Source organism: Chionomys nivalis, chromosome 7, assembly GCF_950005125.1.
Source record: "Chionomys nivalis chromosome 7, mChiNiv1.1, whole genome shotgun sequence".
Taxonomy (NCBI): Eukaryota; Metazoa; Chordata; class Mammalia; order Rodentia; family Cricetidae; genus Chionomys; species Chionomys nivalis.
In genome coordinates this window covers 3,794,210-3,818,553 of record NC_080092.1, presented here as the reverse complement: position 1 = coordinate 3,818,553, position 24,344 = coordinate 3,794,210, and the positions used below count along the sequence as shown (strand labels likewise).

At 45.4% G+C, this 24,344-nt stretch overlaps 1 protein-coding gene across 1 annotated transcript in view; it reads right to left on the bottom strand.

Annotated features, from left to right (window-relative positions):
• The window catches only part of Litaf (lipopolysaccharide induced TNF factor), a 44,526-nt gene extending 39,284 nt beyond the window's left edge, over window positions 1-5,242 (bottom strand). Inside the window, exon 1 of the mRNA XM_057774939.1 lies at window positions 5,179-5,242. The gene's annotated coding sequence lies outside the window, so the exon portion shown is untranslated. The remainder of the gene's footprint in view (window positions 1-5,178) is intronic.
• Window positions 5,243-24,344: the final 19,102 nt, after the last annotated feature.

Below are 24,344 nucleotides of genomic sequence, written 5' to 3'. Positions count from 1 at the left end.
AGTACTTACTCTGCCCGAGAATCTAATTTAAGTTCCCAGCACCCATGCAGGGGATGTGACACTCTCTTCTGACCTCTGCAGTAAGTACATGCAAGTGAGCCCACAAACATACACCTAAATAAAAACAAATTGAATCAAAAATACCTTGGTATGGTGTTGCACGCTTCAGTCTCCATTGTGAGGCTAGCCTGGACTACAGGCTAGCTTAAAGCATGCAAAATAGCAATAGGACCATTGGGTTGAGAGAGCCTTAGGAGTAATAGTTCAAAGTGGAAGAGAGAAAACACAGCCATCGTGGGCCACTCACAGGGGACCTGGGAGGAGAAGCAAACTCAAATAAAGGGGTCTATGACTTTCATAAGTCTTCTGGGGTTAGTGGGAAATTCCACATCATTTAGTCTAACAAAACCTGCCTGACAAGAAACCAGGCACCAGATAGGACCACAGTACAGGATGGAGAGAGGAGGGGGAGGGGGGAGAGAGACAGAGACACAGAGACAGAGACACAGAGACACAGGCACATGAGGGCACACAAGCCAGTACCTGAGTGGTTTGTGGACCTGCAGTATAACATTTTGAGCCCCAACCTGTGTCTCTCTGGTGTGAAGGTGTTGTTTATTCTCATCTCTCCACTACACATCATCTTTATCACAGGCAAAGAAGGTTGAGACGGTGCACAGAAACCACAAGAGTTCCTGAGGATTTTAGCCCCAGACACAGCCAGTGTCAGCAAGACATTAGACCATAAACTCCTCTCCCTCTCTTCTCCCTCCCTCACATCCTCCTTCTCTCTCTCTCTCTCCCTTTTTCCCTCCCTCCATCTCTCTTTCTCCCTCCAACCTAAGTCAGACCAAGCTCCTCCGGCCCTCCCCATCCCCCCCGCCCCCCCCCCGAGACCCCCACCCCCCGTGGCCTTGCAGTTACAGGTTCAGGGTCCCTCCTATTGTTTGCCTCACTGCCCTTGGCACGTGGGTCAGGCTCCATCACATGGTATGAAGCTTGCCAACTCCTGTGAAACCCCCTTTGTGGGCTGGAGAGATGTCTCCGTGGTTAAGAGAGAGCACTGGCTGCTCTTCTGGAAGACCTGGGTTCAATGCGCAGCACCTACATGGTGGCTCACAACTGTCTGTAACTCCCGTTCTAGGTGATCTGGAGCCTTGACATAGGCTGGCATGCAGGCAAAACACCACTGTACATAAAATAAATAAATCTTTGCTGGGTGGTGGTGTGTACGCCTTTTATCCCAGCACTTGGGAGGCAGAGGCAGGTGGATCTCTGAGTTCAAGGCCAGCCTGGGCTACAGTGATAGTTCCAGGACAGCCAAAGATACACAGAGAAACCCTGTCTCAAAAATTTTTTTTAAAAAGAAAAGAAAAAATAGAAATCCCCTTTGTTCTATGGATTTGAGAAGATGGTGCCCTCTCTTCTCTGGGGGCTCCACAGAGGCTGGCTATATAGGAACCTGTGTCCGTCCTAATGGCGCCTCGCTTCAGAAATGAAAGCCTGCTCTGCCCCTCCAGGCCCCATGTCCTAATTGTCTTTCTGAAGGGTGACCCCATAACAGTTCCTGTCTGTGAACTGCAACTTTCTTCTAAGCAGAGGGAAGAGTTCAGAGTGGCTAGAAAAGTGGGAGAAGGGCCCTGGGGCCAAGAGCCACAGCCTTTTCAGTGGAAAGAGTCCCGGAGAACCAAGGCCCGGCACCTTCTGTGCGCTTGAGCTTCCTGGGGCCTAAATGCAGACGCCGCAGGCTGGAAGCGCTTCCTCCAACTTAAGCACACAGAACTCTGGCTAAAAGACAGTCTCTAGTTCACAGGGTCTGGAATTATAAGCCTCTGGGTTTGAACGCTCACAAGAAGCCAGTGATGCTAAGAAGTTAGAGAAGCCATCTATGGTTTTATCCAAGAGCAGGAGGACCCTCTCTGCTCAGGCCCTGGGCAGCCTCCGCCCCTGCTGCCTACAGGGCTGAAGCCAGTGAGCTGGGGCCAGAGGGAGGCCGCGGTGAGAAGCCTCCCCGCCCCCCCCGCCCCGCCCCCCCCCCCCCCACATTCAGTGAGTCCATAGCCCTAGCACAGCCACGGAGCAGCTGTCTCTGGGTTCAGAGCCAGGGAAAGAAACACAGCCTACAAATGGGACCAGAGCCAGGGAACACTTTCTAGGTTTGGGGACAAAGTGTCCCTAAACTTTGTACCAAACCTAGAGCTGGAAAAAAGTCCCCAGACCCTTTAATCAGAACACACTAAGCCAGTAGATTCAGAGTGTGCCATAGATGCTGGTCCCAAAATAGACTAAAAAAGGTAAAAAGAACCAAAGAAAGAAACATGGTTTGGCTCCAGAATCACAGCCATCTCTACCCGCCCCCCCCCCCCAACACAAAACCAGCCAATCCCTGAGCAGGAAAAATGGACCAATCACTGAGCCCCTAGAGGCTTCGAATTCCTGACTGGCAATTGGAAATTCCCCTCAGGTATGGAATTCCCCTTACATCATAGGGAGCAGCCAATCCAAGCTTGAAAGCCTTAAATTCCTCTCACCCCACTCAGGGCAGCCAATCACAAGCCCAGAGACTTGGAATTCTCCAAGCCTCTTCTCCTATATAAACCCCTCTTTCACTGCCCAGGTCTCTCCTGCTCTGTTCTTTCTGCTACTGTTGCTGCAGTAGCCGCTTCGAACAGACAGAGGAACCCAAGTTAACTCACAATAAAGACTCTTTGCTTTTGCATAGGATGTGGTTTCTTGTTAATATTTTGGGTATCCAGACTTTGAACATAACAGTGGCACCCAGGGGTCCCTCCCTGACCACAGAGTTTGTGGACATGGCTCTGTTGCTATTTAAAACACAAACACACACACACACACACACATCATGGCACAGGATATAGTGTGAGCCCCAAACAAGAAGAAAAACAATGGGGGCGGGGGCACGAGGGAAGGAGGTGTGAGTTCTTCGCAATGGGGGGCACAAGGGGAAGAAGGAGGTGTGAGCTCTTCTCCTGGCAACAATCCCCCCTTTATACAATGAGGAGAGAGAAGGAGGCCAGAGAAGTTAAGCACCGTGCCTGACACTCCTGAGACTCACAGGAAGGTGGTGGCTGGAGACAGTGCTTGAGCCAGGTGGAGTGGGCTGATTCTCTCTCCCTCTCCCTCTCTCTCTCTCTCTCTCTCTCTCTCTCTCTCTCTCTCTCTCTCTCTCTTTCCTGCCCCTGCCCCCCCCCCAATTGCTTTTTGCTTATGTGTCTTGGGCCCTGAGCTGTGCATCAGGGACTGGAGTGAGGGGAACTAGAAATGTTACTGTTCAAGTTTGCTTTCCGCAGCTCTTAGAAGCAGCATGACCAGAAGCAGCTTGGGGAGGAAAGGGTTTAGGCAGGAATGCAAGGCGGGAGCCTGGAGGTAGAAGCAAAGGCCACGAAGGATCACTGCGTACTGGCTTGCTTTCATGGCTTGTTCAGCCTGCTTTCCTAGACAACCCAGGACCACTGGACAGAACTGCCTTCAGTGGCCTGAGCCCTACACATCCATCAAGAAAATGCTCTGAGCAGTACAACTGGCCAGGTCAGGCCCTCAGGAGAAGTGTGGGCAGGAGCACAACAGGCCAGGCCAGGATGCCAGGAGGAGAAAAATGCACAGCAACGCAGTGGGGCATGACAACAGTGGCCTCCGCAAACTATCTGACCACCACAGCCGTTCAGCCTCAGCCCTGCCAGCACCAGGAGAGCGATCATGTGAGCCTTGGGCCTGTAGGCACCTGGAGGAACAATCACCGAAGGTTCTCCTCTGCCCATACCCGAAGGAAAGATCAACAGAGCCACAGCCCCCAACTATACCAACCGGAAGAAAGGGGACCCCCCTGAAACACAGGCTCCATCTGTTCTGCTTGGAGGAAGAGATGGGTAGACAGCAAGGTAAGAAAGAACACACTCAACAACATAAAGAGCAACATGGCACCACCAGAAACCAGTGACTCTACAACAGCAAGGCCTGAATATACCAACGCAGATGAAACAGAGGAAAGAGACCTTAAGAATAACTTTATGAGCCGGGCGGTGGTGGGGCACGCCTTTAATCCCAGCACTCGGGAGGCAGAGGCAGGCGGATCTCTGTGAGTTCGAGACCAGCCTGGTCTACAAAGGGAGTTCCAGGACAGGCTCCAAAGCTACAAAGAAACCCTGTCTCGAAAAACCAAAAAAAAAAAAAAAAGAATAACTTTATGAAGACGATTGAGACCCTTAAAGAGGAAATGAAAAATTTCCTTAAAGAAATGGAGGAAAAGACGACCAAAAAATTGGAAGAAATCAACAAATCCCTAAAAGAAAACAAACAAAAAACAATCTAACAGGTGAAAGAAATGGTTCAAGACTTAAAAACTGAAATAGAAGCAATAAACACACACACACACACACACACACACACACACTGAGGAAATTAGTTCAACTATGTTCATAGCAGCAACCTAGATGCCCCTCAACTAAAGAGTGGATGAGGATGTGGTGCATTTACATAGTGGAGTACTACTCGGCACTAAAAAATAATGGCACCTTGAAATTTGCAGACAAATGGACAGAACTAGAAAAAAAATTCTAGGGTGAGGTAACCCAGACCCAGAAAGACAAATATAAAAGTCATAAGTGACTTTTAGACATAAAACAAAGAAAAACTGGCCTACGGGCTACAATTCCAGAGAACCTAGACAACAAAGAAGACCCTAAGAGAGAAATACATGGATCCACCCAGGAAGGAGAAAAAGACAAGATCTCCTGAGTAAATTGGGAGTATAGAGGGTAGGGTGGAAGAGAAGAGGGGAGGAAGGAAGGGGAAAATGTATAGCTTAATTAAAAACAATAAATAAAATTTAAAAATAGAATTTGGCATTAGAAAGAAAATGCTCCACAGGCTACCCCACAGGGATTGTGATGGGAGCATTTTCTCAGTTGAGGTTCCCTCTTTTCAGATGACTCCGACTTATGTCAAGTTGACTAAAAGTCAGTACGATGTCCCACTGACCTAAAGCATTTCTATCCTGGTTTGCATGAGGGGAGGTAGATCCAAAATCAATACCAAAGGAGGGCTGGGGCACGGCTTAGCAGGGACCCCTTGCCTTGCATGTGTGATACCCCGACTTGCACCCCTAACTCAGCAAAGCATGAGTAAATAAGTAAATGAATACAGTGTGACTGGACTCACCAGCTGGCTCCTCCCGTAGCTTCCAGGAATCAGCGCCCCACGGTCCAGCTGAACTTCATTCTCTGAGTTCCAGTCTAAACAGGAGCAAGTTTGAGGGGGCTGGGGGTGGCTGAAGCATGACTCATGGAAACGTGTTTATTTCATGATCAGTCATGTGGTCCATCACACACTGCTGTCTCAACAACCCCACAAGAGAAATAGAACTCCTTTACAGGGTTAGCAGTTGAAGCCCAAAGAGGTTTGGCAAATTGGCAAGGGCCACACAGCTACTCCTTGCTAGCTGTGGGATTTGAACGCAGCCTGTCTGGCTCCACATGGATACTTGGCAATCAGCTTGTGGAGGGCTTGCTTATCAGAGCTCATGGGTGGTCCAGACCTGTGGCTATCGGGGCATGCGACCTCAGGACCTTCCCCTGCAGTACTGTCTCACCCATGGTCCCAACCTACAGAACAGCAGGAAGCAGTTTGGCATATGGGAGCCGAGAAGTAGCCAGCCAAGTTTCATTACTTTACAGCTGGGGCCCAGAAAGGGGACAAATGTTTTGACCCACAGTCAGTGTAGGAGTTGAGAACACACCTCAGCACTCTTGAGTCTTCAAGGGCCCACAGTCTCTCCAGGGCCTGGACCTGTTTTTCTGGGGCAACCCCAAGCCAATCTTACAGAGGGACATTCATTCCAGGGCTGTCTCTGGGATATAACTGGCTGAACCACGTCACTGCTATGCTTCTTCAAATTTGACCCTAAATATCAGTGTTTGTCCTGGGGCACCTGGACCTCCTGCAGCTGGAGGGTCAAGGCTAGTCTCTGTCTAAGAGGCCAGGAGAAGCAAAAGTGGGGACAGGCAGAGGAAGGCCTCACATTGTCTCATCTCCTGGGGCTAGAAGTGACATTGGGGAAGCATTGACGATGGCCTCCAGCTTTTACTCAGGCCAGGCTCCCTTAGGCCAGCCTCATGCAAATTTGGGCAGGCAATCTACCAAACAAGCTCATCCTTGGCCCCAGAGACATTTTCTTATTAAATGTCTTTTATATTCCACCTCAAAAAGGAAAATGATCCCAGGCAGGGAAGCCACTCACCTCCGCACCTCACTATTTAGGTATCCCATAGTGGGAGAGCTATGAACCACCAAGCCTCCTGTTTCCTCCCTGCCCCCATCACCCTAGACATAAGCACTCCACTCTGCTGTGTGATATTTTGTTTGTACTCTGACACTCCCTATAAAGTTTACTTGAACCAGAGGACAGAGCTGACCAAAATTAGCCACAGAGGTTTTAAAAGAGCAAGGACATACAGGGAGACACAGGAAGTAGTTGAGAGGGGCTTAGAAGGTTCTCAGCCCTTTTGGATTGAGGAAGGAAAGAGAGAGGAAGTCACTGGTCACTTCTCTGCCACTTCTCTAATCATTCATGTTCTTACCCTGATATCTGACTCCCAAGTTTTTATTGATAAAGAATGATTAGATAAATGCTTCATCTGGCGTCCAGGGCAGAGCACGAGATCACAAGGTAGCCACTCGTGGTCAACTTTGCAGCCATCAGACTCACCATTGCAGATGGCTTTCCCTCCTCCTCCCCCAGGCCCTCCATGAGAGAAACAATTAATAAATGGGACCTCCTGAAACTGAGAAGCTTCTGTAAAGCAAAGGACACGGTCAATAAGACAAAACAGAAGCCTACAGAATGGGAAAAGATCTTCACCAATCCCATATCAGACAGAGGTCTGATCTCCAAAATACACAAAAAACTCAAGAAATTGGTCATCAAAAGAACAAATAATTCAATAAAAAAAAAAATGGACTACAGACCTAAACAGAGAACTCTCAACAAAGGAATTTAAAATGGCTGAAAGACACTTAGGAAAATGTTCAACGTCCTTAACCATCAGAGAAATAAAAATCAAAACAACTCTGAGATTCCATCTTACACCTGAAAGAATGGCTAAGATCAAAAATACTGATGACAACTTATGCTGGAGAGGATGTGGGGTAAAAAGAACATTCCTCCATTGTTGGTGGGAATGCAAACTGGTACAGCCGCTTTGGATATCAGTATGGTGGTTTCTCAGAAAATTAGGGAACAACTTAGCTCAATACCCAGTAATACCACTTTTGGGTATATTTGCAAAGGATTCTCAATCGTACCACAAGGATATGTGCTCAACTATGTTTATAGCAGCATTGTTTGTCACAGCCAGACCTGGAAACAACTTAAATGCCCCTCAACTGAAGAATAGATAAGGAAAATATGGTACATTTACACAATGGAGATTTACACTGCAGAAAAAAAAATAATATCATCTTGAAATTTTTGGGCAAACGGATGAATCTAGAAAACATCATATTGAGTAAGGTAACCCAGACCCAGAAAGACAAATATAATATGTACTCACTCATAAGTGGCTTTTAGACATAAAGAAAACAAAACAAAATAAAACAAAAAAAAAAAAAACCCTACAATTCACAATCCCAGCGAACCTAGGCAACAACATGGGAAAAAGACAAAATATCCTGAGAAAATTGAAAGCATGGGGACCATGGAAGAGGGGAGAAGGGGAGGGAAGGGGAAAGGAGGGGAGTAGAGAAAAATATAAAGCTCAATGAAAACAACAAAAAAAGGAAGGTTTTAATTTTAATGTAGTAAAATTACATATATCAAAACAGGTATCAAGAAAGTATTATAAGTACATTATTTAGTCCATTTACATTTGGCAAATTAAGGAAAATACTCTTTCATTAATCTTATTTTTGCGAATTTAAGTTTTATATCCAATTTATCTTTTAAAATTATAACTATTTTTCTTCAACTCCATCAAAGGCGCCAGAAGAATATAATATTACCTAAGTAAACAGGAAGTGCATTGCAAGCAACTTCCAAAACTCTAGAACTGACAGTGACATCTTGCTTCCTGGACAGTCACCCACAGTTCTTTTGTAACATTGGCACACCCATCTTCAGCCTACAGGCCATAGTATCTGGCAGACTTTTCCATGAAGCAGGAAATTTTAAAGCTAGTTCTGCTTATATTGGCAGTTTGTCAGTCACTTTCTTCTGTGTCCTGCAGAATGTCTGGCAGACTCTTTCATGAAGCAGGAACCCTGAAGGACTGTTTCACCTTCTTTAGGCAACTTCAGCAGTCATTTTTCTGTGGGTCCTGCATGTCCAGTTTATATAGAATACCATCAAGCAGCCCAGACAAGAGCAGTTTCTTGCCCAAATGGCTAACAAACTTCATAAGGAGCCTCCTAGATGTCCATCTTCCTCTTGAAGTAATTGGTGCTGCCGGGAACAGATGTGTCTTATTGTTAAGGAAAATCTAAGTTTTTAAAACATTTAAATGCCATATTCTGTAAGTCTTTTTTTTTTTTTTTTTTTTTTTTTTTTTTTTTTTTTTTTTTTTGGTTTTTCGAGACAGGGTTTCTCTGTGGCTTTGGAGCCTGTCCTGGAACTAGCTCTGTAGACCAGGCTGGTCTCGAACTCACAGAGATCCGCCTGCCTCTGCCTCCCAAGTGCTGGGATTAAAGGTGTGCGCCACCATCGCCCGGCTCTGTAAGTCTTTGAAAGGTTTGAAGAATACCTATCTCTGTACATCTACAAAACCTAACATGACAACAGCTTGGCTTTTATAGACAACTATTAACCTGTATTTCTTAATATACATTACATTTTTAAGTGAGCTGCATAAACACAATACCTTAATCAAGAGTAGAAATATATATATATACATATACAACAAAATTGACCTTAAATATTTATTAATAAACCAAGATCCATACCAATGCAAAGTATTCATCTCTATATTATATCCCCCTTTAAATGTAAACAAATACTTATAAACAGTATTTGGGAATTTGGGCACAGTTCTCTCTAAACTGCCTCCTGCTTTTTGTTGGGCAAAGTGTTTGTAGAGATCTTTCAGGGGTCTTGGTCCATCAAACCACATTAGTCTGGAAAGAATCCACTGGTTCTCACCCTCTGTGGAAACAAAAGTAGAGCTTCTTTTCCAACATATCCTTAGACCCAAATTTTGAAGTCAAGATACCTTTAAAGTATATATGTTGGTTTAGCTTGGCAGCCTATATAATACTTAGCTGTACTTAGCTCATTCACAGTCAAAGAATTAAAAGAAAACACAATAGTATACATAATCCAGACTCACCATGTTTATTCCATCTTTACCTGGCTTATTTTTTTAACTCATTAGTTTTTCCACAAGTTCAATATTTATTATCTTTATTCTTTTAATCTATGACTATCTGTACTCTTTAAAATTATAACTGTCTATACTCTTTTCCTCCCTCTCTCCCAAGCCTACATACAATTTTAAACACACTATGACCCATTTAGAGGTTTATTTCTATCTGAATCTTTATTGCATATCTGTAATCATTTTCTGACCAGGAGTGCTTTTAAAATGGTAATCAGCTTGGTTGCAACAGCCCTGGATGCTGGTTCTACCTCTCTTAGCCTTTTAATATGGTGGAGCTACCTTTACCGCCAGCTCTGGGACCACCAGATGGGAGTTGTGCTTACACCTCAACTTGGGAAGCACCGTGCAGCGTATAAACCCTTTTTATCTGAGTAAAAGCTAAGTTTGCCATGCAGAACACTGCACAGCCTAGACATATCTCTGTGTATGGTGGTAGGAATCTGCCTTGCTCTCTTGTCTGTGCACGCCTAGCAGACCTGATCCGGCTGTTTTACCAGGCATGGGTACTGAGCAGCTGACATGCTCTCAGCTATTTTCCTCCTGACCCCAAGTGGATACACAAATACCCAGACCCAAATTGTGTGACTGGTCATGTGGGTTAGCTCCACATTGACACATCCTTTTGTAGGTGGAGGGTGTTTGTTTGTTTCCTGGCCACTCAGACCCAAAATAATCACACAGAAACATTAATTAAAACACTCTTTGGCCAATAACTTAGACTTCTTATTAAGTAACTCTTATATCTCATATTAACCCGTTTCTATTATTCTGTGTATTGCTATGCAGCTATGGCTCACCAAGCAAAGTTCTAGCTTCTGTCTCCTTTGGCAGTTACATGGCATTTCCCTACTCTCTCTCTGTATCTCTTGCAGCCTGGCTATACTCTGTCGCGCTATAGGCCAAAGCAGCTTTTTTTATTAACCAATGATAATAAAACATATTCACAGAATACAGAGGAGAATCCCACATCAGGCTGGCATTAGACTAATGGATAATGGAAGCAGTTCAATATGGGACAGGAAAGGTAACTCTTTGCCATTGAGAAATGCCTTATGGGGTACAGGCTTCCATGTCAAATTTGGTTCAATCATTCCCTATCAGCATTGGGAAAACTCCTCCACAGAACAATTAAAATATTTAATGCCTATTGTTAAAAGCCATACTGTTCTTGATGACATAACAGTTCATTATACAAAACAAAATTTTCAGGAAAGATCATAAAACAAGTACTTTGGCAAACTGCTATAAATGATCAGAGACCAAAGATAAAAATATAAATAAGAGGTATTGAAGTTGAGGGCTTGGTAGACACAGATAGAGATGTAACAATAATTTCACCAAAATCTTAGCATCCAGATTGGCCTCTCTGGGAGGTAAATATTTAGCTTCTAAAGATTGTTTCACAGGTAAAACAAAGTACAAGGTGGGCTGAATATATAGGGCCAGAAGGACAAATGGGAAAATTAAAGCCATCTATGGCTAACACAGCAATAAATTCATGGGCATGTGATTTGTACACAGTGGAAAGCCCAGATTAACATTCCTCCAATCTCAGAAACAAACCATAAAATAAAGAATGCTTCTGAGACAAATATTAAAAGGTATTATCAAAAACAGTCCCAGACTGTTCTGGTTGTACATAAACAGGGCTCAACAGCTGTTGATCTTTCAAAGGTACCTGCTGTGGGCCACAGGATTATACAGTGAGATCTCCGTTGACAAAATCACAAGGCTGACCTACTGGGATCATCACACATTCTGATGGAGGAAACCTGATTTGCAGAGCTTTGGGGATACCTGCCTTTTGAAGAGTCACTGTCATTTCTGTAAAACCCTTGGGAAGCCGTAGCACTCCATTTTCCATAGTGGGATTTGACCCTAAAATCCCAGCAGTACTTTAATCAATTATTGGGCATACCTCCCTCATGTACTGCTATACTGGATAACCTCCTCCCTCACTGTGGGGTCCTGGTGTGAAAGTATTCACACCATCTAGAAACCTTTGTTCTCACATGCTGCCTATTCCCTGATATAAACTTAGAAACAAGCTCCCCACAATTATCTTTCATGGCAGAACATCCAGTCTGGAGAGAAGCCTTGCAAATCAAAGAACAGGCACTGAGAAGGAGGACTGGGCTCCCTGATTTTTCTAACTGTCTTAGGGGAACACAACCTGCTGGCCCCACTCTACCCTAACAAGCTATTCATATTCTGTATTTACCTTTACCTCGGTTTCATACAAGATCCTAGTAATTAACTGTTTGTGCCTTTACTCCTGGAGATATAAGAAAAAGCTCTGGATCACTTACAGTCCCAGAGAAAGTAATTCCTGCTTACCTGGGCATCAGCAGGTATGAGCGTCCCCCTGCTTAGCCCGGGGCTGGAAGCGGCAGCCTCTGGATTTTACACTATATAATCATAGCTTTTCCTTTGATCTAGGGCTAAGATGTTTCCTTTAACCAGTTAACATTTGATGAAAATGTTAATGTGAATCAAGCACCATCCATTTTCCTCCCATAGCTTACGCTGGTTGCCATGGTTATGACAATGCTGTGTTCCCAGCCACTGCAGAGGGAAACGGAAGACAGTGCTTGGAGAGTGCATAGTATTGCCACGTTTTCATCCCTTTTTTCTACATTTATAATTCCAAACTTCTAGCTTAACTAGTCACACTTAAGAAATGCAGTTAGTACACGAAAACATTTTTTCTCTTCTAAGAATTCAATACTGATTTAAAGCTCCCTCCTTAACTATCTCCCAGTATCTCCTGGCAAGCCTCACGCCATGCATTCTCTGAGACATAAGTTAATAGGTGCCCACTTTGTCAGACTTATCTGTTTTCACAGCCCTGTGGAAAACATGACTGCTATCCTTGCTATTGCCAGAGAATTGCTAACTGTGTCTGTATAAACTGGAAGCCTTCTGGGAATGGGGAATCCTTTGTAGGAATAAAGAGACATGAGAAGGCATGTGTGAGCTGATTCGTTCACCCTGTCCCCTTTAGCCATCCCCCCTTGCTGTAGGCATCCTGTCTGAGCACTGAGGGGGCACTGAGACTGGCACTCAGAGGACCAATAGGTACCAAAAACCGTATCTTTAAAACGGCTAACTGACAAACCTGTCTGGGTGGAACAATGGCCTTTGACATCAGAAATTATAGGTATTAGAACAGCTAGGACAGGAACAGCTAAACATGCTAAGCATATTGAGGAATCGACCAGTCCTGGGAATTCGCCTGTATCTGTCATTAAAAAGAAATCTGGGAGAATGTTAAGAACCATAAATAAGATGATTCAGCCAATGGGCTCTTTACAACCTGGGATTTCCTTGCCTTCTCTATTACCTAGAGGATTGTTTAAAAGACTGCTTTTTTACTATACCTTTACAGGAACAGTATAAAGGAAAACTTGCCTTCACAGTGCCTACTTAATTCCCCAGGCTGTTAAAAGGTATCAGTGGAAAATTCTTCCACAAAGATTCTTAAACAGCCCTACCATGTGCCAATATTTTATATGACCACCATCAGTAAGAATTTGTAAAAAGTTTCCTCAATCTATAATTTACCATTATGTGGATGATATCTTACTATGTAATTCAGACTCAGATACCTTAGAAAAATGTTTGAAGAGGTAAAGAAAATTTTGCCGTGTAGGGGATTACAAACTGCACCTGAAAAAATACAAAGAGGAGATTCTATTAATTACTTAGGATTTAAGATAGGCTTATAAAATTCAACCACAGAGAATACAAATCAGGAGAGATCAATTATGAACTCAGTGATTTTCAAAAACTGCTAGGAGATATTAACTGGCTAAGGCCCACAATTGGATTGTCAACTCAAGAACTAAGGAATTTATTTCAAACCTTACAAGACGACAGGAACTAAAATAGTGCAAGAAAATTATCACCTGAGGCAGAGAGAAACTTGGCTCTGGGTAGAAAAGAAATTACAAGATGCACAAGTGGGCCGGGCGGTGGTGGCGCACGCCTTTAATCCCAGCACTTGGGAGGCAGAGGCAGGCGGATCTCTGTGAGTTCGAGACCAGCCTGGTCTACAAGAGCTAGTTCCAGGACAGGCTCCAAAACCACAGAGAAACCCTGTCTCGAAAAACCAAAAAAAAAAAAAAAAAAAATGCACAAGTGGATCATTTGCACCCAGAGCTTGATTAAATTCTGGTTATTTTACCTTTTATGCATCCTCACACGGGAATTCTTATGCAGAGAGCAGATATTTTAGAATGGATATTTCTGACACACAAACAGAGCAACAAAATAAGGCTCTGTAGAAAAGCCAGACCAGACAACAGTAGCACACATCTTTAATCCCAGCACTCGGGAGGCAGAGGCAAATAGACCTCTGTGAGTTCGAGGCCAGCCTGGTCTACAGAGCTAGTTCCAGGACAGCTGGGGCTGTTATACAGAGAAATTAACCTTGTCTGAAAAAAAATATATATGTGTGTGTATGTGTGTGTGTGTGTGTGATGGATGGATGGATGAAAGAAAAGGTTTCTGAATTGATTCTGAAAGGGAAATTAAGACTTTATCAATGAGCAGGAATAGACCCAAAGGAAATTATGGTGACTTTTACTAAAGCTGAAATTGTCTCATTATGGACAGAAAATGAACATTGGCAAAGAGCTTGCAACAATTTTTTTGGTAGAGATTAGCAACAAATATTCTAAAAGCAAGAGACTTCCATTTATAAAGAGAACTAATCGGATCCTTCCTTACATTGTATGGGAGCACCATTTCTGGAGGCCTTACATTCTATACTGATGCAAACAAACCAGGAAAGGCAGGGTGTAACTCAGGAAAGTTAAGTAAAGTGACCCAAAGCTCTTATGACGCTGTTCAAAAGTTAGAATTACATTCTATTCTCATGGTTTTATTATATTTTCCACAAACTCTTAATATAGTATCTGACTCTCAATATACAGAAAGAGTTGTTTTACATATTGAAACACTGAACTTATTCCAGATGATTCAGAACTAACTGTTTTATTTTTTCAACTACAAGAAATAATCAGAAATAAAAATTATTTCTTGTATATAGCACACATCAGATCCCAAACAGGGCTACCAGGCCTTCTGGCACAAGGTAATAATGAAATTGATCAGCTACAGGTAGGAAGTATGCTAGAAGTCTCAGATTTCATATGAAATATCATGTTAACAGCAAAGACTTGAAGAAAGATTTTTTAATCACTTGGCAACAAGCCAAGGAAATTATAAAGAAATGCCCTGCTTGTTCTTTGTATAACCAACTCCATTACCTGCAGGAAGTAACCCAAAAGGCACTCAAAGAAATGAAATTTGGAAAATGGATATGTTTCATTTTGCAGAGTTTGTAAAATTAAAGTATGTGCACCATACTGTAGTTATATATTTAAGAATTCAGTGAGCAACTGCTTTGAGTTCTGAAAGGGCTGATTCTGTAATTACATATTTATTAGACATTATGGCCATTGTGGGAATACATGTACAAATTAAAACTAACAGTGCTCCAGCATGTGTTCAAAATCCCTGTCTCATGTCACAAGAGTCACCTGGTATGGAACAGAAGAAAATCCAAAATTAAGGGACTATTCTATATATCATAAGCTCTTAATTCTTTGGTTTTATTTTGACTCTTTAAAACGTTTCTTAAGTTATAAATATTATCTCAAAGTTTATAAAATTGAGTTTTGTATACACACACATACCCCCACACACATATTTTCTGTTGTGATATTAATGGTCATGTAGAGCACTAACTAATTCTAAAAATAGGCTCCATCTAGCTTCCTGTACATAATTTCTGGCTCGAGTCTGAAGCAGGTAGCTAGGAATTAAGTTCATGTACCCTGGATATATTTAACAAATTGTCGACCTTTAACCTCGCCAAGATCTTGTTGCATATGATATTTTAAATTTTTTAAGTTTTCTGCAGTGAACTGTGACCACTCCTTTGAAGTTTCCAAAAAGATGACAGGACCCAGCGACGATTCCACCTGGATTGTGAGGATGCTATCAAGTTAACAAACACCACCCAAAGATCAGACTGCAAAGCTGCTAGCTGAGAGGGTCCAGCCTCACAGACTGCACTTTCCCATTGTCCAGAAACTGGACAACAGATGCTACAGCCAGTTTTCTGACTAGATAGATAATTGACCATTATCTCAATTTCTCAGAGTCCTCTAAAGGGGCTGTTACCCCCAGACAACGGGAAGTAATTTTAAGATCATAGCATCCACATTCCCAAGAGGTGGAATGGGTGTTTTTTGGTCATTGGAAGGATTATGGATGTCAGCCATCACTTAGGGGGGTTGCAACTTGTTACTGGTCATGGTCACAGAAAAAACTGAGCAAAGGAGATATCTGGCTCCCAAGTTTTTATCGATCAAGAATAATTCGATAAATGCTTCATTGTTCCAGCCACATAGGCTCTTGTGCCAGGTGCCAGTATGGCTTACCACAGGACCTTTGCACCTGCTTCCTGCTTCCTGGTCTACTGGCACCAAGGTGCCCATGTTCCTTGTTTCTTCCCTCAAGCATTGCTTCAGCATCGCCTTCTCATTCAGACCCTCCTGAAGCATCTCACCTGAAGTTACAGCCTGACTCTTGGTCTCCTGAGACCACTTGCAACTTATCTAACCCCCTTGGGGTTTTTGTTTGTTTGTTTTGGTTTTTATTTATTTATTTATTTAAAGAGGGTCTGTGTGGTCCTGGCTGATCTGGAACTTACTATGTAGACCAAGCTGGCCTCAAACTCGGAAATCCACTTGCCTCTGTCTCCTAGGTGCTGGGATTAAAGGCGTGTCCCACCACCTCCCAGAATCCCCTTGTTTTTATTGAAGCGAGTGTCACTATGTAGTTAGGGCTAGCTTGCAACTTGCCATCTTCCTGCCTGAGCATCTCAAGTCTGGGATTACAGGTGTACGTCACACCTGACATGCACTGCCCACTTCCACACGCCTCATTCACAGGAGCTTCAGCCTGGTGGGGGCATGCACAAAGTCCTGAGTTCCATCTTCAGCTCTGCAAAAGTAAAAAATAATTATGTAAGGGCTGGAGAGATGGCTCAGCAGTTAAGAACATTGTCTGTTCTTCCACAGGACCAGGGTTCAATTCCCAGGACGCACATGGCTCACACCATCTATAACTTCAGACTTAGGGGATCTAACATGCTCTCCTGGCCTTGTAGGCATTGCACACACCTGGTACATAGATGTGCATGCAAGCAAAACACCCGTACACATAAAAAATAGTTTAAAAATAGCTGAGCAGTGGTGGCGAATGTCTTTAATCCCAGCACTCGGGAGTAAAGGCAGGGAGGTCTCTGTAAGCTCGAGGCCAGCATGGCCTACAGAATGAGTTCCAGGACAGCAGAGCAATTACACAGAGAAACCCTGTTTCAAATAAACCAAAACCAAAAAAACAGAAAAAGTTTAAAATGATTAATAAACAAAATTTTATTTATAAATGGTCCTGGAGCCTGCATATTGTTCCAAATACTTATCTAAAAAATAATACTATGGACTAGAGAGGACTTGGCAGTACACTTGCTGATCACGCAGAGGACCTGGGTTTGGCTCCCAACACTCACGTGTTGGCTAATGACCATCTGTAACTACAGTTCCAGAGGATCTGATGCCATCTTCTGATCCACCTTGGACACACGTGTGGTACACAGACAAACACGCAGGCAAACATACGTATAAATAAAAAGAAGTATTTAAAATAACAAAGGCCGCGACACAAGCCAGTCCTCAGCCTCGTAGCCTACTCACTTGCTTAGCCCCACAAGAGAGCAGGAGGCAGGAGCTATGGTTACTACCTGTCTGAGGCGATCAGCTCTCAGAGACGGCAATGCACTTGCCCACAGTCACACAGCTGGTTAGCTCAAAGGCAAGGCTAGAGCGCAGATAGGTCCTTCCCTGAGCAGGAAGCATAGAAATACCACTTCTATGTGAGGAGGACCAGACTTTGAGGCCAAGAGGACCCCGGGTGCTGTGTCCACTCATTTCCTGTATCCTCTAGGCCCCTGCCAGGACCAGTGCGTGAGCATTAGAAGTCGCTTCCGCTCCCTGATGGGAAAGGTTCTGCTACCAAGGGTTGCTTCCCCAAATCCCTAAAGTGATAAAAGAGGAAATGAGAGGAGAAAGGAGAAATGATTTATGTCAGTCCAAAACCGGGGTATGTGATTCTCAGAACCACAGCAGAGTCCTGGGGTCAGCCTGGAGGCATTGGGAGCCAAGAGCTAAGGCAGCCCAGCTTACTGGAGATGGGCCAGGGGTTTTGTTTTCTGCTGCTGCTGGTGTGTGTGTGTGTGTGTGTACACGTGCTGAAGATGACCTTGATTTTCCCTCAAGCTTCCTTCATCTGAATGCTGGGATTACAGGAGTGTGCTACCATGCCTGGTTCATATGGTACTGGGGATTGACCCCAGGGCCATGTGCGTGCTAGGCAACCATTCTGCCAACTGAGCCACATCCCTGTGTAAGGTGTTGTTTGTGTGTGTGTGTGTGCGTGTGTGTGTGTGTGTTACAGGTCAAATCACAGGGAAGTCTGTGGACAAATTTGTGGAGGGAGAAGAGACAGAGGTGGAGAAGAGAGATTGTTCCTGCTGCTCCACCCCCCCCCCCCCAGCTGCCCTGCCGCATGAAGTGCTCAGTTACCCTGCAAGGAGGAAAGGGCCTGCCCAGGGGGAGCATGGAAATGCTAGGAAAAGTGGCTGCCTGCTAAGTCCCATATGCAAACTTAGCTGCAGAAAAGGGAATCAGCCTTGTCAGACAGCACCCACCAGCTGTCTCTGCAGGTCGCACAGTCATGGGTCAGGATGTCACCAGGCTCTGCTGAAAAGCAACACCATTCTTTTTTTTTTTTTTTTTTTTCCAAGATAGTGTTTCTCTGTGTGGCCCTGGCTGTCCTGGAACTCACAGATCTGCCTGTTTCTGCCTCTGTCTCCTTGCTTCAGTTAAGGGCCTGTGCCACTACCGCCCAGGGTGCCATCCCTTCTTTTTAAACAGAAAGAAACAACAGAATGGGAGCAGACCCTCATGTCCCAAGGAAAACCACTGCCTAAAATATCTACTTTAGTTACATGCAAAGCTGCACATACTGGGTTACTAAGTAAAATCTGTGTGGCTTGTAGCTTAAGAAAACAAATTTAGTTTGGAAAATTTGGATGTAAAATATCTAAAAGAGAAAACACAAACAGCCCAGGGATGGCTCCCTGGGATGGGAAGAAGATGTCAGGCCAATGGACTTCACAGAATTTTGTACAGTTTTGTTTTTAACAATGAGCACACATTGCTTTTGCAGGGAAGGAAGCCTGTTTTTAAGGATTTTGTACGAAAGATCATCTGGCTTCCATCCCTGGGAAGGACTGTGTGGAGCTGTTGTGGGAAAGGTTGTGCCCCCCCTTGCCAGCGCCACCCTTAGGGACTGCACAGTCCTGGACTTTCCTCTATGTCCTCTGCTCCCTTCTCCAGGGATCAGTCTGAGAAAATCCTCCTTCATGCTCAAAACCAGACCCAGTCCCCTGAAGTGCCAGCAGGGTCCCAGCCAGCCCTGCCCACCCTCCGGAGCAATGTGGTAGAACCCTAGAGTAGACGTCCCAGCCTACAGTCGGCTCAGCACCAGGGCAACTGTCATCCCCACAGCAATGCCCATGAGTGTCACATGTGGGCTGTCGGGTTTTATCTTCTCTGGTTATTTTGCTTTTGGTTTGTTTGTTGTCTGTTGTTTTTGAGACATGGTCTCATGAAGCCCAGGATACCCTCAAGCTGCATATGTAGCTGAGGATAAAGTTGACCTCCTCACCCTCCTACCTTCACCTCCTGAGTGTCGCAACGACATTCCACGCCACACCTGGTGCCACTAGGGACTCAACTGGGCTTTGTGCACGCAAGACAAGTGCTCTCCCAGCTGAGCTCCAATCCCAGCCCTGCTTTTTAAAAATAAGTTTGTTGTTGTTGTTGTTGTTTTTGTTGTTGTTGTTTAGAACTCACTGTGTAGTCCAGGCTGGCCTGGAACTTGAGATCCTCCTGTCTCAACTTCCCAACTGCTGGGTTCACAAGTGTGTGCTACCACACACACACACACACTTTTCCTCCCACCCTCTCTTCTTTCCTTTCTACATTTGCAGTATTTGTTTCTTATTTTGTTCAGACACCGTCTCATTCTGCAACTCAGGCTGGCCTGAATTTCAAACAGGCTGATCTAGAGTTTACATCATTCCTCTGCCTCAGCCTACCAGCTTCCAGGATGGCAGGGTGCTCCATACCTGACTTTTCTGCTTTTAGGACCCTTTCCTTAGGCAAATTCCCAGAAGTGTAACTGGGAAGCGTTCGTTGTTTCCAGGCTGCTGGGAAAGGGGCCTTTCCAAGGGACTGCCACGCCCAGCGGCTGCAAGATCTCTGTCACCGGATCCAAGACATCTGTTCTCCCTGTCGGGAACTAGAGTGAAACAGGAAACAGAGGGCTGTCCCTCCCTCTCCAGGAACTGGCCTCCAGACGTGAAGGACTGCAGTGGGATCCTCAGCAGCAGCTGGCCAAGGGCCCCTATAGCAAGGAGGAACCTTTTCTTTCCTCACACAGATCCTGATCTTGGTCCTCCACACCCACACAGTTTGTGGAAAGAGCGATGTTTCTTCCTGTACTGACTTGTCCCTGACGGTATGTGGAACGCTGTTAACATCACTAGCCATCTACAGTCCCCTAACAATGTGGCCCAGCACAATGTGGTATGTCCTCTGTAATTAGGTGAGGCTGGTTTGGTATCTTTCTTCTCTCTGAGATCTTAGGGACACCCTTCACCCCAGGCCAGGTTCCTGGGTAATTGTATTGCTTCCTGCTCCCAGGCAGAATCTTTCCCATTTCCTGGAAGGACAGCAAGAGAGGGAAGTCATCGACTTCCTGTGTCCTCAAAACAAACAAGCAAGACAGAACAAAGAGGGACCAAGGAGGGCCAGGATCTAACAGAGAAGGGAGTCTGAGAGAGAGGAAAGCAAAGCACAGGCATCACCGAGCACCCCAGTGGGTAGGCAGTGGAATACCCACATTTCGCAGCCCAAGGCAGGTGCCCTTGTCCCACAGGAAGCCCACCAGCAGCCACTCACCACAGACTGTACCTCCCCTTTCCAGGTACCAGCTTCCCAGAGCATTCGTCACATGGGGTCCCCCAGAGCTTGCTGTGGACTGTCATAGAAACATACAGGGGACAGTGCACTGCCCCCTGCTCACTGTCCACTTTCCATACATCTCACGGCTTGTCCCATGCACTTATAAACCTCACGTATTAGGGTTTGGGGCAGAAAGTACCTTGGCTGATGGGGCCAAGGGATGCTGCAGAAATCATACCATGCAACGGCTCTCATACAAGTGATTTAGTGGCAGGGGAGGGGGTGAAAGGCCACCTCTGAGAGGGGATGTGGGGGTGGGGGGGAAGAACCATGACAGCAGGGGACCTTTTAAAGGGTAGGAGTGTCACGTTCAGTCCCTGGTGACGACATGGCTGCTGGCACTGAGTGGCTGAAGGCGGACTGCAGCCAGACACCTGTTTTCTAACATTCCTTCCTTTTGTTTACTATGAAAGGTGAGACCATAGGAAGGGGTGATGGTGAAGCAGGAATGGGGGTGCCTTGCTCTTTAGACTGCTTCTTGTTGTCTAGGGGCATCAACATTTTTGAGGACCCAAGAAAGCTGGAATGCTTGGCAAGCCCTGGAAGAGCAGATTGTCTGACTTGTTACCCAGGCTCTGTGGGATTCTCTGGGGCCAGGGATGAACAGGCTGCAGACGGAGCAGTCTGTGAAGCTGGACCACCTGGGGCTAGTCACGCTGAAGCTGTCTGGGATGCAGATTTTTGAGGGAATACCTGGAGCTGGTGTTAAAACAGTCTATAGTTTATTTGAAATCTCGTACAGATAGACTAGGGACAGAAGGTAAAGTTAAGGAGTTTAGGGAAAATTTTTTCTTAGGTGTTCATTTGAAACTTTTAGGCCCATAGTCCTGGTAGTTGGGTGTGGGAAGTCCCAAGGTCAGGGAAAGATGGGTGTGTGTGTGTGTGCTAATTCTCACCTCCAGAAATAAACGGAATAGACAGGTGGGAAAACAGATTGTTGACTGACAATCTATCTGGAGTCCATTTGACCCATGAGAGGTGGATTCAAGCCAATTTCCTAAAGCTTGCAAGAATTTTTTAAGTTTACAACAAGAGGTAAATTTTACATATGTTAGCATTGCCATTGTAATCTGTACTGAAATCCACACTGTAGAAAAGACAGTAAACCCACGCCTTTGAGACATAGTCAAGGCTTGGGGACCCAAAATGATTTTGAGTTAAAAGCACAAACACCCTTTCCTCTGTCCAGAAGACTAGGTGTGCACAGATTGGACAGAAGTCTGTTTAGCACAACGAGAAGCACTTTCAAGCCTACACTTAGAAGACAAGCAAAGGGAACTTAAAACCCTGAGCTCGTGGCTGTATAAGTAGTAGCCACACTTTCCAGAGCCAGGGCAACGGCTCTTGTAGCATCCTTATGCCTTTAGAAAGTGCACTTACACACCGTTAGCTTCACATTGGCCATGAGACACAGGTGATTGGTTACTAGAGCAGCCACTGTAAAGCAAGTTCCTCTAAATAACAGAACAGCAAAATGCTATATTGAAATCAGTTTTGTGAGTTTATCTCTCTTTTTAGAGTCCAGTAGTCAGGTAAACTGTGTCCAGGGCCTGAATTTTACATCTGAAGAGCACTGAGCAAGTGGCTAAGCCTGGTTGCTGCTGTTAAACTGGCAAAACTGTCACCAGCCTAGTCCTCAACACCATCAGAGATCTGGGAGGATAAATCTCACCTGAGTGAGCAGGACGTACAGACAAAGCAGCTTCTGAATCCTTAAAAACGGCAGAGACTTACCGGCTACCTGGACAATCACCCTAGGTTCCTCCATGATCTTTGCGGGCAAAGGTCCCAGGGCAGCATCCGCCTTTGGCTTCCAGACCCAGAAGATCCAACAGACTTTCCTGTGGAGGACCTTGGGGTACCAACCTACCTTGTCTAGGCAAAGTGGGGAAATCCATTCCCCAGAGCCTGGCTTGTCTACAGTTTGGACAGGGTCCTGGCAGCAGGTGTCCAGCGTCGCCACATTTGAAGTAAGTTCCAAGTGGAGGTCGTCTGTGCCCGTCGTCTTCTCTGGAGGAGATCCTGGGTTTGCTGCTAGGAGCTGGCACTTCTCTCTGTCACAGATTAGCAAAAGCTTTTTTATTAAACATTTTAAATGCCATATTCAGGAAATCTCTGAAGAGTTTAAGTAAATTGGTATATTTGAGTATATTAAGTATATCAGTTTTTGATAGTCTGAGTAGACCTATATAACCTTAAAAGTTTATCATCACATACAGTATGTTCTAAACCAGAGTTGAATCACATACATATGTTGTAGCAAATATAACCTTAAATTTTTATTTGTTTTTTTTTTTCGAAACAGGGTTTCTTTGTGTAGCTTTGAAGCCTATCCTAGAACTAGCTCTTGTAAACCAGGCTGGCCTCAAACTCACAGAGATCCACCTGCCTCTGCCTCTCGAGTGCTGGGATTAAGGACATGCACCACCACCGCCCTGCTTAAATTTTTATTAAACTTCTTCCAATACCATAGAAGCCACGAGAGTGCAGAGAAGCTGCAGGACTTAGCAGGTAGCTCCTAAGGAGAGGCTAGGGAATTTGCAAAGTAAGGGCCAGGAAGGTATGTAGAGAGAAAGAGCAAGTGGCTCTGAGTGGCAGGAAGCAAAGGCAAGAGTCCCAGGCTACCGCAGGAGGGACTGCAGCTCCTGGGGAGAGGGAAAGGACAGGAGAGGAGGGGACATCCACGTGGTTGCTGCAGGCCAGAGGGGTGGCACACTGCAGGAGCCAGAAAAGCACATGGGTGCCCACGTGGACGGCACAGCAGGCCAGAGGGAAGCAGCAGCTGAGGAATCGGACTCTAGAATTGGAATCAAATTCACAAGCAAATGATCCATACATACCTTAGGAGAGTTAGGGCAGCAGCTTGGTTCAGAGCAGACACTGCGGTGGAGAGCAGGTGTGTGCTGGGTGTGGGCACACTGCAGCTGGCCTGCTCCTTTGCTTCTCCCCTCCTGCTAGCTCTGGGTTCCCACCTGGGAACAAACTTACAGATCCATCAACGTAAGTTAAGTGAATAAATTTGGAGCCCTTCAGGTCAGCGGCCAGCAGAGGCCTAGGTTTTCCTATGTATAATGTGGTTCCATGGCTGAGAACGAGGGAAAGGTCCAAGACCTGAATTCCAAGGCATCCCCAGGGCTCAAGGGGACCAGCCATTCAGGGGGTCATCACCTCACTGGACAGGGGTCAGGGCTAAAAGCCCAAGGAGACATGGTGCTTGGTACCAGATCTTCCAAATGAAGTCTAAAGGCAGACACGGGGATGAAAAGCAAAGCCTCGCCACAGGGAAAGGGTCAGGGGTGGCTCTTTCGTCTCCAAGAGTACCAGAGACTCGAGGAAGCGTTTACACCATGGAGAGGGATCATACCGACTGCTGGTGACGGATGGTGGGCCAAGTGATCAGTGGGCGAGAAGGTACATCTGTGAGACAAGTGACAGGGTCTGAGTATCACCCCAGTGGTGAGCACAGGCACCAGGGGGTCCTACAGCCACACAGCACCATTGTTAGGGGCGAGTGGCAGAGTACTTTGGAGGATCAGGGCCAAGGAATGCCACAGAAATCCCATGAGAGCCAAGGAATGCTGCAGAAATCACACCATGAAACAGATCTCACACAGGATATTTATTAGGGGCGTGGGGGAGGGAGAGAATGGACCATAATGACAGGGAACTTATAAGGGGTAGGAGGGTCACACTTGGCGGCTGGTGGTGAGTCCCTGGAGTGTGCTGGGAGAGGTGGGGTGGGGGCTGGGGGGCCACCTGGTTCCTAACACCAAGGACCTCTCAGCCACTGGAT